This window comes from Nothobranchius furzeri, chromosome 12 (assembly GCF_043380555.1).
Source record: "Nothobranchius furzeri strain GRZ-AD chromosome 12, NfurGRZ-RIMD1, whole genome shotgun sequence".
In the NCBI taxonomy this organism is placed as follows: domain Eukaryota; kingdom Metazoa; phylum Chordata; class Actinopteri; order Cyprinodontiformes; family Nothobranchiidae; genus Nothobranchius; species Nothobranchius furzeri.
This window is the reverse complement of record NC_091752.1, coordinates 59,602,073-59,618,321: the sequence shown is the minus strand read 5'-3', so window position 1 is coordinate 59,618,321 and position 16,249 is coordinate 59,602,073. Positions and strand designations below refer to the sequence as shown.

The window sequence follows — 16,249 nt, the reverse complement described above, 5'->3', positions numbered from 1 at the left end:
TTTTACCCAATAAATAAAAATGTTGGTGGAAAAAGAGCTGAGTCACATAACTAAAACCTATAAAAGTCACATGTGACTGACCGGAATCTGACAATGTAGAATAGCAGAGTTTGTCTTATTTTTTTTATCAAAACCTTTATGCTTCCCATTTTTAATCACTTTTAATTAATTATTTTATTTTTTTATTCAATTTTTTTGTTCTGGTGAAGTGTCTTGTGATTTTTATCTTAAGCTCCAGAGGGGACACGTCCTCCGTAAGCGCAATGATCTGTTTCCTGAAGGAGATCTTTCTAGAGCCATGCTGCTGTGACCCTTTGTGGAGTGACAGACAAACCGCACTAATCTGATTCCAGTTCATATTCTATTTTACAACTACAACAACCCCCCAGAACCTGCTCCTCAAAAGAGGCTGCACTCTGAACACACATTTCCTAATAATCCCAACCAAATTATTTAAAGATGCATTTCCTTTGGTTACTTACTGCCCCCATTTGAGATATAATCAATCTATCCTTAGTAAATGGATAAGTCCCACAGGATTTTAAGGTTGCTGTAATCAAACCTTCTCTGGATCCAGATGACCCAATGAATTATAGACCAATATCTAACCTTCCATTTTTATCCAAAGTCCTGGAGAAAATAGTGGCCATCCAAGTATGTGAGCATTTAAACACTAATGCTCTGTTTGAGGAATTTCAGTCTGGTTTTAGAGAGTATCACAGCACTGAAACTGCATTAGTGAGAGTTACAAATAATATTCTCATGGCCTCAGATAAGAATCTTGTGTCTGTTCTAGTCTTGTTAGATCTCAGTGCTGCTTTTGACAGTTGATCACAATGTTCTTTTAGAAAGACTTGAACATGTTGTAGGGATCAAAGGAACAGCGCTAGGCTGGTTTAAATCCTACCTGTCTGACAGATTTCATTTTGTAAATGTACATGACAAATCGTCTTCATACTCCAGGGTTACTTGTGGAGTACCACAGGGTTCAGTGCTTGGACCAATTCTTTTTACTATATATATGCTCCCAATTGGTAAAATCATTAGACGGCATGGGATAAACTTTCACTGTTATGCTGACGATACTCAGTTATATTTATCCATTAACCCTGATGAACCTAATCGGTTGGATAGATTACAGGCTTGTCTTGAGGACATAAAAAATTGGATGACTCCAAATGTTTGCTTTAAATCAAGACAAGATGGAAGTTCTCATCTTTGGACCAGAAATCCAGAAAATTAAATTGTTTAGTCAATCACCTGACCTGAATGGCATTACATTAATCTCCGAGAGCAAAGAAAGGAACCTTGGTGTTATCTTCGACCAGGACATGTCATTCAAATCCCAAGTTAAACAGGTTTGTGGGATTTCCTTTTTCCACCTTCGAAATATTGCAAAGATTAGAAGCATCCATTCCAGGAGTGATGCTGAAAAACCAGTTCATGCATTTATTACATCAAGACTGGATTACTGTAATTCATTACTGTCAGGAAGTCCACAGAATTTAGTTAAGTCTTCAGCTTGTCCAAAATGCTGCAGCTAGAGTTCTGATGAGAATTAAAAAGAGAGATCATATCTCTCCTGTCTTAGCTTCCCTACATTGGGAGATCATATCTCTCCTGTCTTAGCTTCCCTACATTGGCTACCTGTTAAATTCAGAATAGATTTTAAGATCCTTCTTCTCACATATAAAGCTCTTAATAATCAAGCTCCATCATACATCAGTGATCTGATTGTTCCATACGTTCCTAACCGAGCACTTTGCTCTCAGACTGCAGGTTTACTGGTGGTTCCCAGAATATCTAAAATTAGGATGGGAGGCAGATCTTTTAGTTATCAGGCTCCTCTCCTGTGGAACCAGCTCCCAGCCTTAGTCCGTGAGGCAGCCACCTTGTCTACTTTTAAGATTAGGCTTAAAACATTTTTATTTGATAGGGCCCATGGTTAAAATCTGTTAGCCTATATCTGTACAAGTGGGGGAGTAGAGGGAGGTGGAGTGTACAGTCGGTAAAGTCAGCTCTCCCTTGCCCTGCCTCCATCTAAAAAGGCTAGGTTATCCAGAGTTATCTCTGTAGTTATGCTGCTATAGGCTTAGACAACTGGAGGATACACTGACCACTTTTCGCACTTTACTACTTTCTTCTACAATCTGCTCTTTAACTGCATTATTTTCTGCAATTTCAGCTGTTAACTTTATTTTTTCTCTAAGTATTTTTCTCCCCAGAAGAAGCTACAATAATGTTCTGCTGAGCTGTGGTGGCCTCATGGAGGGGGCCATCATCTAGCACACTGATGCTAACCACTAAAACATTCTCCCTCTCCTGATAATAACTTTTTGCTTTCCTTGACATTGGATGTGCTACTGCTAGTTTACCCGCACTAGGATAAATACAATAAAGTTTATCTCTCGCCAAATAGAATATTTACTAAGAAATCACAATGTAACCATAGACACAGTACTTTGTGTGTGTGTGTGTGTGTGTGTGTGTGTGTGTGTGTGTGTGTGTGTGTGTGTGTGTGTGTGTGTGTGTGAGAGAGTGTGAGTGTGTGAGTGTGTGAGTGTGTGTGCACGTGCATGCGTGTGTGTCTGCTCTGTCTTCTCGATCCCCAGTGAGTCGTGGTGGAAGGCTGCTTATACTGAGCCAGGATTCTCTGGAGGTTTCTTCCTGTTAAAAGGGAGTTTTCCTCTCCACTGTCGTTATATGCTTGTTTAGTATGAGGATTGCTGTAAAGTCACTGACACTAGTCAATGACTTGATGCAATTTGCTGGGTTCCTTATATAGGAAACATTTTTTCTGATTGGCTTAATGAACTGACCTGGATTGGAATGCTTATTATGTGAAGTGTCTTGAGACGACTCTTGTCATGATTTGGCGCTATATAAATAAAATTGAATTGAATTGAATTGAATAAAACTAACTCTAAACAGAACGACTCCCTAAATATACAGTGTAAACGACAACCCGTGACTCAACCATTTATCACATTCATTTGTTTATTTTTGATAGGGACATCTTCTCTGTCCTAACTGTGTTTACCACCTCTGCAACTTGATTGGTTCTAATGCACTTCATCACACAGTGCCTGGATCTTGCGGTCAATAAAGTTTTTTTTTGTTTTCAGGAAGAACCCATTGATTCCCCTCACAAGCCGAGGATGTGGTGTGACCAAATTTGGTTAACTGAGTGCATTTCTGTTTGTAAATGACTGTGAATGGACAAGAGCACCTGGGAATGTACAAGTGGAATTTATCATCAGACGATTGCGGAGGAATGTGCGTACAAGAGACCATAGCATGTTTTAAAAGAAATCTGAATTTTTACCGTTCATACAAACATTTTAAATTTCATTCATAGGAAGGAATAAAGGAACACTTCTTTAAATGTTTCACGAATGAGGCCCCAGGAGAGCAAAAGAAAAGTTTTGTTGATCTCATCTATAAGAAAATCTAAACAATATCAAACATTAAATACTCTGAAGGCTCTTTTCTGAAATCAGTCCATCCACCGATCCATCCATCCACCTTTTTTTGTTTTTCCACCATTATGTAAATCTATTCACCCATCCATTAATAAATCAATCCAATTTTTATCCAAATCATAAAAGAATCAGGTCCAACGTACCTCTACCCAGAAACACTCTTGAGCTCTTTCTTCAACATACCAATGGATTCCCAGGCCAAAGAGGATTAATTCCCTCCAGAGAGCCATGGGTTATCCCAGGGGTTCCCTCCTAGTGGGACATGCCACCTGAGAAGGGCAATCAAAAGGCATAATAATAAGTTGCCCACATCATGTCATCTGAATCTTTTAATGAAGATGAATAGCAGCTGTGCTCTTCTAGCCTGGCAAGCCATCCAATATATGTGAATATGCATTCACTGGGTACACCTGTCCAACTGCTTGTGTTCAATTCATTTCAATTCAATTCAAGTTTATTTAAATAGCGACAAATCAAGACAAGAGTCGTCTCAAGGCACTTCACATAGTGTTGGACAAGGTGGCAACTCAATGCATTTAGGCATGTTGACATGGGCAAGCAACAGCCGCCTCAACAATCGCAGAGTGACACGAGGCCCACTCGGAGTCGATGTCCCCCACTGCTCTCAGGATGCGGTCAAAGCTCTGCCGGAGGTGGGAGTTAAAGACCGTCTTGACAGATTATTCTGCCAAGTGTTCCCAGCAGACCCTAGCTATGCATTTGGGTCTGCCAGGTCTACGCGGCGTCTTCCCCTGCCATCTGATCCAACTCACCACCAGTTGACAGCTCCGCTCCTCTCTTCACTCAGGAGTCCAAAACATATGGCCGCAGGTCAGATGATACGACTACAAAGTCTATCATCGACCTTCGACCTAGGCTGCCCTGGTACCAAGTGTACCGATGGGCATCCTTATGTTCGAACATGGTGTTCGTTATGGCCAAACTGCGGCTTGCACAGAAGTCCAATAACGAAACACCACTCGAATTCAGATCAGGCGGGCTGTTCCTCCCAATCACACCCCCCCAGGTTATGCTGTCATTGCCCACGTGAGCATTGAAGTCCTCCAGCAGGACAATGGAGTCCCCTGATGGACCACTATCTAGCACTTGTCCCAGGGACTCCAAAAAGGGTGGGTAATCTGAACTGATATTTGGCGCATAAGCACAAACAACAGTCAGGACCCGTTCCCCGACCTGAAGGCGCAGAGAAGCTACCTTCTCGTCCCCCGGGGAAAACCCCAACACACAGGCAGAGAGTCTTGGGGCTAACAAAAAGCCAACCCCAGCCCTCCGCCTCTCACCCGGAGCAACTCCAGCAAAGTAGAGTGTCCAACCCCTCTCCAGGTCTCGGGTTCCAGAGCCAATGCAATGTGTCGAGGTGAGTCCGACTATATCTAGCCAGTACCTCTCAGCTTTTGCCACAAGCTCCTGCTCCTTTCCCGCCAGCGAGGTGACGTTCCATGTCCCAGTAAGCAGTTTCCTTGTCCGGGGATCGGACCGCCAAGGCTCCCGCCTCGGTCTACCACCCGATCCACACTGCACCGGACCCTTCATGTTCCTCCTGTGGGTGGTGGGTCCACAGTTGGATGAGCCCATGTATCCGGTTCGGGCTGGGCCCGACCAGGCCCCATGGGCGAAAGCCAGGCCACCAGGCGCTCGCTCACGGGCCCCAACCCCAGGCCTGGCTCCAGGGTGGGACCCTGGTAACCCTTAGGGCCGGGTAGTCCGACTCTTTGTTTTTGCGTCCATGAAAGATCTTCTGAATCTCATTGGGTCTCCGGAGGCAGCAGAAGGGTATCGGATAGCCAAGCGGGGTGCAGCAGTGGCAGTTGCCGAGACAAGATCTCGGGCGTGGGAGGAGTTTGGTGAGGCCATGGAGAAAGACTATCAATCGGCACCAAAGAGGTTCTGGCAAACTGTCCAGCCCCTCAGGAGAGGGAGGCAGCAACTCACTCACACTGTTTACAGTGGGGATGGGGAGCTGCTGACGTCAACTGGGGCTATAGTCGGGCAGTTGAAGGAATATTTTGAGGAGCTCCTCAATCCCACCTATGCGCATTCCAAGGAGGAGCCAGAGCCGGGAGACCTGGGGATGGACTGTCCAATTTCTGGGGGCAGAAGTTGCTGAGGTAGTCAAACAACTACACAGCGGCGGAGCCCCGGGGGTGGATGAGATTCGTCCTGGGTATCTCAAGGCTAGGGCTGTCATGGTTGACACGTCTCTGCAACATTGCGTGGTCATCTGAGGCAGTTCCCGTGGAGTGGCAGACCGGGATGGTGGTCCCCATCTTTAAGAAGGGTGACCTGAGGGTGTGTTCCAACTATAGGGGGATCACACTCCTCAGCCTCCCTGGAAAGGTCTACTCCAAGGTACTGGAGAGGAGGGTCCGATCGATAGTTTAATCTCAGATTGAGGAGGAGCAATGTGGTTTTTGTCCTGGCCGTGGAACTGTGGACCAGCTCTATACCGTTGCAAGGGGGCATGGGAGTTTTCCCAACCAATCCACATGTGTTTTGTGGATTTGGAGAAGGCTTATGACCATTTCCCCAGAGGCACCCTGTGGGGGACGCTCCAGGAGTATGGGGTGGGTGGCCTTTTGTTAAGGGCCACTCAGTCCCTTTACCAGAGGAGCGTGAGTTTGGTCCGCATAGCTGGTAGGAAGTCAGACCTGTTACCGGTGAGGGTTGGACTCCACCAGGGCTGCCCTTTGTCACCGGTTCTGTTCATAACCTTTACGGACAGAATTTCTAGGTGCAGCCATGGTGTGGAGTATGTCGAGTTTGGTGGCAGGAGAATCTCGTCTCTGCTTTTTGCGGATGATGTGGTCCTCCTAGCTTCATCCAGCTCTGACCTTCAGCTCTTGCTGGGTAGGTTCCCGGCCGAGTGTGAAGTGGCTGGGATGAGGATCAGCACCTTCAAATCTGAGACCATGGTTCTCGACCGGGAAAGGGTGGCTTGCCAACTCCGGGTTGGGAGAGAGGTCCTACCTCAAGTGGAGGAGTTTAAGTATCTCGGGGTCTTGTTCACGAGTGAGGGTAGGAGGGATCGGGAGATTGACAGGCGGATTGGTACGGCATCTGCAGTGATGCGGACGTTGAGCCGATATGTCGTGGTGAAGAGGGAGCTGAGCCAGAAAGCCAGGCTCTCGATTTACCGTTCGATCTACGTCCCAATCCTCACCTATGGTCATGAGCTTTGGGTAATGACCGAAAGAATGAGATCGCGGATACAAGCGGCCGAAATGAGTTTCCTCCGTACGCTGCCGGGCTTAGTCTTAGAGATAGGGTGAGGAGCTCGGACATTCGGGAGGGACTCGGAGTAGAACCGCTGCTCCTCCAGACCGAAAGGAGTCAGTTGTAGTGGTTTGGGCATCTGGTCAGGATGCCTCCTGGACGCCTCCCTGGGAAGGTGTTTCGGGCATGTCCTGCCGGCAGGAGGCCCCCGGGTCGACCCAGGACACGTTGGAGAGGTTACATCTCCAATCTGGTCTGGGAATGCCTTGGGGTCCTGCCGAAAGAACTGGTGGAGGTGGCTGGGGAGAAGACGGTCTGGAGCTCCCTAGTTGGGATGCTGCCCCCGGGACCCGGATAAGCGGAGGAAGACGACGACATGGGCAAGAGGATCTGCTGCAGTTCAAACCGAACTTTAGAATGCTAAAGAAAGGTGATTTAAATGACATGGTTGTTGGTGCCAGGCGAGCTGGTCTGAGTATTTCACAAACTGCTCATCATCTGGGATTGTCATGCACATCCATCTCTAGGGTTTACAGAGAATGTTCCAAAAAACAGAAAACATACAGCGAGCGGCAGTTCTGTGGACAAAAATCATGAAAATGGTGAAAAAGGTGAGACTTCCATTTATCTTGACCATAACTAGCTTTTTACTGTGATCAAAGTCACGCTCATTAATTTTTTCTTTTAAAGGTGTCTGTCCCCCAGAGTCCCTGTGCAGTCTCTGGTTATCTGACATCCAGCTTTAATGGAGAGAAGCTCCTGGAGCGCTGCATTGCTCCAGTTTTTCATCTCAGCTGCTTCTGTTTACAAAACCAAAACTTAAGGCACGTTTTTACTTTCATTTTCAATATTTATCGGCTGGGGCTCGACAACACCTCCCCATGTGAAAAATGTATGAAAATTTTCTAGGGGAAACACTGTACTTGATATAGAATCAGGTGGGTCTGAGCAGGAACACATAGAAAACATGCAGCCACTGTGGCCTTCAAGGACCAGATTTACTCCCCCTGTTAATGTCCAAAACAAATGGCACTTTCATTTGCAGCAGGTTCACTTGCTTGTGTGTGTGTGTGTGTGTGTGTGTGTGTGTGTGTGTGCGTGCGTGCGTGCGTGCATGTGTGTGTGCAGTTACTTTCCCCAATGTGAAGTTGCATATATTATAGAACCTTTAATATTCAATTGATGATTAAACTGTGTAATTTGGGTATGCCAGGGAACCAACACTTTAAAATAATTTGACACAGAGGCAAAAATATAGTTTATAAAAATCTATTTATCACTATATAACACACACAATAACTCTTTGATGACTTGATTATTATTATTATTCTGAGCTACTACAGCAATCAATTTCCCTCTGGGATTAATAAAGTAGTTTTGAATTTGAATTTCTACTAGTCAAGCCAACTTTATTTATATAGCACTTTACAACAGCATAAAAGCTGACCAAAGTGCTTAACAAGCCAAAACGAACATACGTTTCTTACAATGGTAAAAATAACAAAAAAGTTCATCAAAAAATAAAAACATGACAAAAACAAATCAAACTGACATAAAAGCTACTAAAACAGATGCATTCTCAAACTGAATTAAAAGCAACTGAGAACAGATGAGTCTTTAAAAGTGATTTAAAACCTGACAGTGAAGAAACCATCCTAATCTGGATTGGGAGTGCATTCCACAACCTTGGGGCTGCTACTGAGAACACTCTATCACCCCTGAGCTTTCTCTTAGTTCTCGGCACCTCCAAGAGAAACTGGTCGGCTGACCTCGGTAGATGGGAAGTGAGCAACTAAAATGATACTAATGATGCAGGACAAATGATTATAAATGGTGATTTAAGGTAATTACTGAGACAATGAATGAACTAATGAAACATAACATAAGAAGTTAGAGCCTAATAAAGTGAATTAGAAAGATGTGATGTTTGGGTTTATAAAACAAATCTGGCTGTTTGTTTAATGACGTTAAACAACTTATCAAATTAATAATAAATCATCGAACGCCAGGTGAGGGACTACAATACCCTTAACTCATTCACTGCCAATGACGAATAGTCGTCATTTGCATTTCTTTAACTGTGAGGACATCAGAACGAGCCCCCGCACCGTGAGAATAAACATCTGAGCTCTAAAGCCGATCTTCATCCGCATACGTCACACGTCACGTGATCAGGAAGCAGAAAATCCATGTGTTAGGACAGGGGTGTCAAACTCTAATTCACACTGGGCCGAAAAGAAAATCTGGGACGAAGTCGCGGGCCAAACATAATATTTTTTGAAAAAGTGACGGCGAATTTGCACATTTTCTTTATGAACATATACGCAATTTTGAACCTTTTAATTTGGAAACAAACTTATTTTTGCATTAACACTGAATTTGGAATAACCAAATTACACACGAGCAAGTCAATTTTAAATAAAACGCATCAGTGGTATTCATTACTTGTGGTATATTCAGTATTTTTAAAATCTATTCAGGATTTGTTTTCTTGTTTATTCATTTTTCTTATTTTTTATTCTCCTTTTTTGTCCTGTAATAAGTGTCATCGCTGCTGTGACGTCTAGCTTTCCCCACTGAGGAACAATAAAGGATTTTCTATTCTATTCATCTATCTGCAGCCTTTCCACTTCCTTTTTTACTGTAGGTTAAATCTTTTCTCACGGGCCAACAACAAAATAAAAATATCATTTTATCTTAAATGAAAATGCAACATCTCACCTGTTAACTTTCATGTTTTGGAGCAGAAAAAGAGCATAAAACCAACATATTTAAAGCTCAGTTTGCTCCACTGATTTACTGTGATGCTAACCTGTTCCAGCCAGATACCTGCATCATGGGGTTGATCTGAGCTGAGGAGGAGACTCCTGTTGTTTTGTTCATCTTCATCATGATAATGACAACATTAGATGACAACAGGTGCTCACATAGGTTTGTGCTGCTGAACATGGAGAGCGTCTGAGCAGCTTGACCACGCTGTTGTGTGTCGGGGAGGAAAAATAAAAACTACAGCAGCCACAGAGTCATGCTGATTTGAGCGTGTCGCTGCTCGCTGGAGTTATGTCAGCTCTGTCTGGAAGTTAGTTGGAAAACTTTCTCTTTCAGTCGTGAACACATTACTGAGCGGATAAAATCTCCGTTTCTGGGCTTCAACGTCGGCAAATAGCTGAGTAAACTCGGCGCTGAGTGAGAGGAGTGTTTAGTTTGTCCGAGACAGCGAGCTGCAGACACCGGCAGCAGATGCTGGAAAAAATACAAAAGAGGGGGCGGTTCGGCTCCTCGCTAACTCCGCAAAGCATCATGGGAGTTGTAGTCTTTGCGGTAAAATTGGCCAGCGGGTCAGTTTTAATATATTTTTTATATTTATCTCGCGGGCCACATAAAAATGCTCCGCATGTGAGTTAGAGGTTAAGAACCTACTACTTGTCCAAGAGGGTAGATGACAAGTGAAACTGTAGCTAGTTTAGTCATAAGGTCAGCTACCATCTGATCTGTTGGGCAATGGTACAAAAACACTTCACCATTGTTAACAGTTGATCTCATAAACTGGTAATTGATATTTATATGCTTACACCTCTGTCTTTGAACATGATTCTTGGCCAGCGTAATTGTGCCCTGATTATCTTCAAAAATCACAGGCAAATCACACTGATAATCATTTAGATGTTCAAGCAGTTGAGTCAAATAAAAACACTCTTGTATGGTGTTAGCCAATGCAACGTACTCAGCCTAACATGTTGACAATGCAACAGTTGGCTGCTTTTTTGTCTTCCAAAAAATCAGAGGACCATTTCCACATAGGCTAATGCAATAACCAGATGTACTTCGTATGTCATTTGTATCACTGGCCCAATCTGCATCACTGTAAGCTAACAAGCTAACAAGCTTAACTCCACCACATTTCCTGTAACAGAGGATCTCGTCTTTTGTGCCTTTCAAATAATTCAGCAGTACATGCTTTACAGTTGTCCATTGCTTTTCTGTTGGCTCACTAAAATACTGTGACAATTTCCTAACAATATAACTCAAATAAGGTCTGGTGCATTTGATCAGGTAGATTAGGCTTCCCACTGCCTCTCTGTATTTCCTGGGATCATTCAGTTTTTCATCACCATCGGTGTAATTCAATTTTGGTTCACAAGGTGTCGACCTGGGTTTACAATCCTGCATGTCAAACCTTTGAAGCAGTTTGCCAACATAACTCTGCTGTGACAGTCACACTTCCATCACACTGGTAAAAAGAGATACCTAGAAAAGTTTTCAGTCTTCCCAGATCTTTCATGTGGAACTCCTCAGCAAGCATTTCTTTGACCATTTTTAAGGCTCTCTCATCACTAACAGCAATAATCAAGTCAGCCACCCATATCGATATTACTACTTTTGCATGTTCTGTTTCTCTCTTGTAAACACATTGGTCTGCTGGATTCTGTACAAAGGTGTTTTCACACAGATAGTCATGTAACATTTTATTCCAGTTTCAACCTGGTTGCTTTAGTCCATACAATGATTTCTCAAGTCTGCACACAAGTTTTTCATGTGCCTGAGATTTTACATCATCTTCTTCTGGCTGCTCCATGTATATCTCACGATCAATCGGTGCATGTAGGTAGGCTGTTTTAACGTCCATCTGATGGCAAATCAGATCTTCCTGAGTAGCTTTCTGCATCAACACTCTAACACTGGTAAGGTTGGCAGTAGGAGAAAAGGTTTCTCCATAATCTATACCTTGGGCTTGGATACTTTGCCCTTTATTGACATACCGACTACAACGCTCTCTAACTTCTGAACATAATCAAAATTGCCGTGTCCCAAAATCTCATGCCACATCTGGATATCATGAAAACTCATACATGTATCACAGACATTGTTCAATGGCACAGTAGGCAGATAAAACAGTCTGTTATGTTCATGAATGAGAAAATGTGTCTCAACGTCTTTGTACTGCAGGATGTCTTCACCGTTGCCCAGTTGGAAGTCGCAGCTCTCACAGAGAAGATATCTTGCGGATAGGTGGGGATATTCAGCGCTTAGTTCAATCTAGCTCTGAGGTGCCGCCCCTTGTTGTCGACCAGGCACACCTCTGCTTCTCCAGTCTGCTCGGCAACTAGAGGTGGGAAAAATGATCGATTCTAAGATGCATCGCGATTCAGCCGTGCATGATTCCGCTTCGATGCAGCAACGTGACATAATGAGATTTTCTCCCTTTTTTCATCTCCGTGTTATATGTACACAGCAGCTTTTTGATGGTCTGATAGTGATCTGGTATGCTAGTTTTCCTGTCACTCTTGTTTTTGGTAAGTAACAGATCTAGAGAACCTCCATCGAGCTTTCTGTTTGCCAGAGATAAGTTTGAGTTTTTCAGGTGCGATGATGTTAAGGACTTCAAGGGTTTTGGAAATGAAGCTGGCTAGAAGTGAATCAACACAGCTGGATGTTGGACGTATTGACATGTTCAGCTTTTCCATAAAAGCTGAAGCAGTGTGATCACCTATGTACCTTTTTTTTTGCAAACAATTGTAGATTGAAGTGCAGCAGGTGAGACTGATTTCTTAAAGAAAACACAGAAATGATCAGATAGCCCCACATCTATGACAACAATGTTTGACACATAAACGTCTCTAGTTAAGATTAGGTCAACAGTGTGACCCTGTTCGTGTGTTTGAGCATGGACATTTCGTTTAAGGTCAAATTACTCAAGCATATCAAGGAATTGTACAGAAGATTTTCTGGTAGCATAATCAACATAAATGCTAAAATCACTGCTAATGATAAGGTGTGCGTAATCTATTGTGATAACAGAAAGGAGCTCGGCAAAGTTGCCTAGGAAAGTTTGAGAGGGTCCTGATGGTCTGTAGATGACAAGTGCAAGTAACTTGGGTGTACCTTTATTGCCGGGACCACACTGCGCGATTTCTGATCGTCTTTGCCAAATCCCTTGTCCTGAGCAGAATCGTGACAAAAAATGGTCAACGTCAGGGTGATTTGCATGTATGTGCACCATGCTGTGAGCGTACGGTGTGATTGGCTCTGCGATGGCTTTTTGAGCCCTCTCACGAACAAATCTGCTTCAAAAAGTCTTTAAGCACTGCTTGAAAACCTACAGCTCCTGTCTGCAATCGACCAAAGAAAAAGCACCTTTGGGACGCCGCAGTAGCAAGACTCCACCTCTCTGAGCTTCCGTTTGATTTTGTTTAAAATGTGAATTATAAACTGCACACCCGTTTTTATTTTTGTTATTAGCCCAAGTTAAACCAGAGTAATTCAATTCAATTCAATTCAATTCAATTCAAAAATACTTTATTAATCCCAGAGGGAAATTGATTGCTGTGATTGTTAAACTACCTTTTTTTGGACCATCAGGTAAATTGTGAAAAGCGTGATCCTGTGATCTGTGAGAGCTGAGAGGAGACACGCTCATGAACATAAAAGATAAAACACAAAAACATTAGATCCTTTTGCTGTTGGTGGAAATCTCACATGTTCAACCTATAAGGATGATTGAGTAACATCTTGCTGCAGAGGGACAGAGGAAGTTCTGCGACAGCACGTGTGAGCTGTCACATGGAGCGGAGCTGTGGAGCACTGAGACAGAATTCATGGCAAAAGTGATATTGCAGCAATCTGTGACAGATTGTTATTTCTCTGTAGTTTAGTGGGTTTTTATGGAGGAGAAGGATGAATGACCAGCTGACAGCAGCTGTTTAGCTGGAAGACGGAAAAAGGAGACCCGCAGCCGGAGTCTGACGCCAAAGCAAAGATTTTAAAAACGAAGCTTCCTCTTTGAGGAAAATGAGCCGGGTCATGGATTGACACTAAAAAGAAGTGTTTTCATTTTTTCAGCTTTGTTTTGGTTAGCGGTCTGCTTATTGATGTATGTTTTGGGAGGTGCGCTCATGACGTGTGTTCTGCCGGAGAGAGACGTCGTGCAGTCAGCCTCACTGAAATCGTACAGTGTGCCACCTCTCTGGAAATCTCACAGTACGACACGAACAATCCTGTGCGACGGTCAAAAATCGCACAACGTGTTCCCGGCATAACTTTGAAGCAAAGACATTCAAAAGAGTCATAATAACCACGCACTAATTGTTAACAGATAAATGTGTCTCTGAAGATAGAAGCCACACCACCCCTCCTATTGGGGCAAAGCAACTTCAGAGATGTAGGGAGAGTGGATTCGATGAGAGCTGGTGCACAGGTACTATCAGATAAACCACTTTCCGTTAGAAAAATGGCGTCAAGATTATGAGAAGAGATCAGATAATGGACTACAAATGACTTAATACTGAGAGATCTAACATTTAATAAAGCCATCTTTATCCATGTAACTGAAGAACACAGAGTGGAATTAGGCTGATAAGGGACTGTTTTCAGGGCTCTGGGGTTATGTGATCTAGAGGGCACTTTCAGTCTTGCAGCGATTATGACGGGGATAGGAAAAATTAACAAGGGGTTGTAGGGGTGGTAGGTAGAGCTGTGAGTTGGATGTTGAAATTGACAATCTCGTTTGGGAACATTCGGGGTGTTCTCTAAATTATCTATGTCTCGGCGAGTTTGACATAGAGGTTCTAGAGGACTGCAAGATAATGCTCGCTCCTCGTGATTCTTCTTGGATGTGGGGGAAGCACAAGAAACACGCACGATGTGTGCTAGATTTGTGGAGAATAGTCCAACTCTGGACTTGTTCAGATGAATTCCATCCGGCAGGAAGTAGTATCTATGATTCCAAAAGAAGTAGAAATTGTCAAAAAATAAATGATGTTATCTTTATTACATGTGGATGAGAGTCAAGAGTTGAAGGCATAAAGCCGTGAAAAATGTTCCGGTCCTCTTCTCACAAGTGCTAGAAGATTATCAAGTTTATTGTTAGGAAGTCAAGGTGTCCATATCAGCAGGGCAGGACCTCTGATTCCCCCATCTTGATATCACTAGAGCCAATATGGATGATGAGGTTTTTGGCAGATGGGTGTTTAGAAAGCATTGATGGTATTCTGTCTGCGAGATAAGAAATTGTGTCTTTGGCAAAACTAAGTTTTAGAGTGTCGGCCATTAAATTCACGTTTCATGTGAAAGTCGCCCATTATAAGAGTCATCAGTGCTCTTTTGCTGTTTGTTTACATTTCTTATCATGTTCTGAGGGGAGGAGGACGAGCTATCTGGGAGCTGCAGATCTGGATCGTTGAACAACGGCGTAAATCTGTTATGGAGCTGAATGTCTGCTTGATTAAATGAAATTTGCTTTCATAAACTATATTCTTGTCTCTGTCTGAATTCATACCAAGTGTGTGTTCCCCTGGTAGTCCAAATAACCGAAGTTCATATTAAATCAAATATTCAAAGACCAATACGATTGATAATTCATATTTATAGGGAATATTACATCTTATTAATCATTCAGTAAATTTAACCACATACACCATGTTACACTTTGACGCAGGCTGAAGTAAACCATATAATAGGACGGTGTGTGGTTAAAAACATGTTACCGTTGTCAACAGTAGAGGATGATTCATTCAGAGCTATTTTTGGTCAAATACCCGAAGAGGGTCTTGTATGCTATGACACATTTGCCATTTCCCTAGATGCTGAGTACGTCAAAATGAACACAAAACTTTAAAAAAGTTTTGAAGAGTTGGACTTTTTGTCTACAACTGCAGACATTTGGACTGCACACAACCGCAGTTACCTCAGCGTGACCGCCCACTGGATAGATCCACATGTCCTAGACGGAAAGAAAGCACCCTTGGCATGCAGACGGTTCAAGAGCTGTCATACCCACGACAGCATTGCTACTGAACTGGACCATATACACTCATCCTTTGGTTTGTCTAACTAAATCACAGCTACTGTCACATACAATGGTTCAAATTTTGTGAAAGCCTTCAAAGTTTCCCAACCCATTAAGGATGAATCTGGGGGGGAGGAGGAAGGTGGTGATTTGACCTTTGTCAACCTTCATGATACCTTAAAACAAATGAATGTGGAAGAGGATGTTGTGACTTTGCCACCACACAACAGATGTGCATCACACACAGCAAACCTTATTTCATGTACTGATGTAGACAAGTGGTTACTGTCAAGACCGGACATATAAGCTATCTACAGAAGAGCTACCTCAAAATGCACAGCTTTGTGGAAGAAGAAGAGGAAAATATCATTTCTATAGCTAGAAGGCTAGCCGTGCCACAGTTGCTGCAGAGACTGCTGATGAAGTATGAAAAAATTAAATGTAGGTCTATCTTTTATAACTACAGTATCCTGAGATCCTCTATTTTTCCACAGAACAACATATTTGTCCCTTCAACACAAGTTTCGACTAAATCCAAAGGAAATTTAGATTTCCCAGCGTCCACCCAGCATTCAAATGCACCACATATGCATAAATCAGACAGGTGAAAAGAGTCTCAAAAGGATTTTGTACTTGTAAACTGATCTGTGAAGAAGAAGAAGAAGAAGAAAATGTCATTTCTATAGCGCTTCTCAAGATACAAATCACAAGGAGCTTCACAAAAAGAAAAAATGTAAAAATATTAAAA

General features: G+C 43.0%; 1 protein-coding gene across 3 annotated transcripts in view; it reads right to left on the bottom strand.

Moving 5' to 3' along the window:
• pcca (propionyl-CoA carboxylase subunit alpha) overlaps window positions 1-16,249 on the bottom strand; it is an 86,659-nt gene that overhangs the window by 11,132 nt on the left and 59,278 nt on the right. The gene's annotated exons all lie outside the window — the stretch shown is intronic.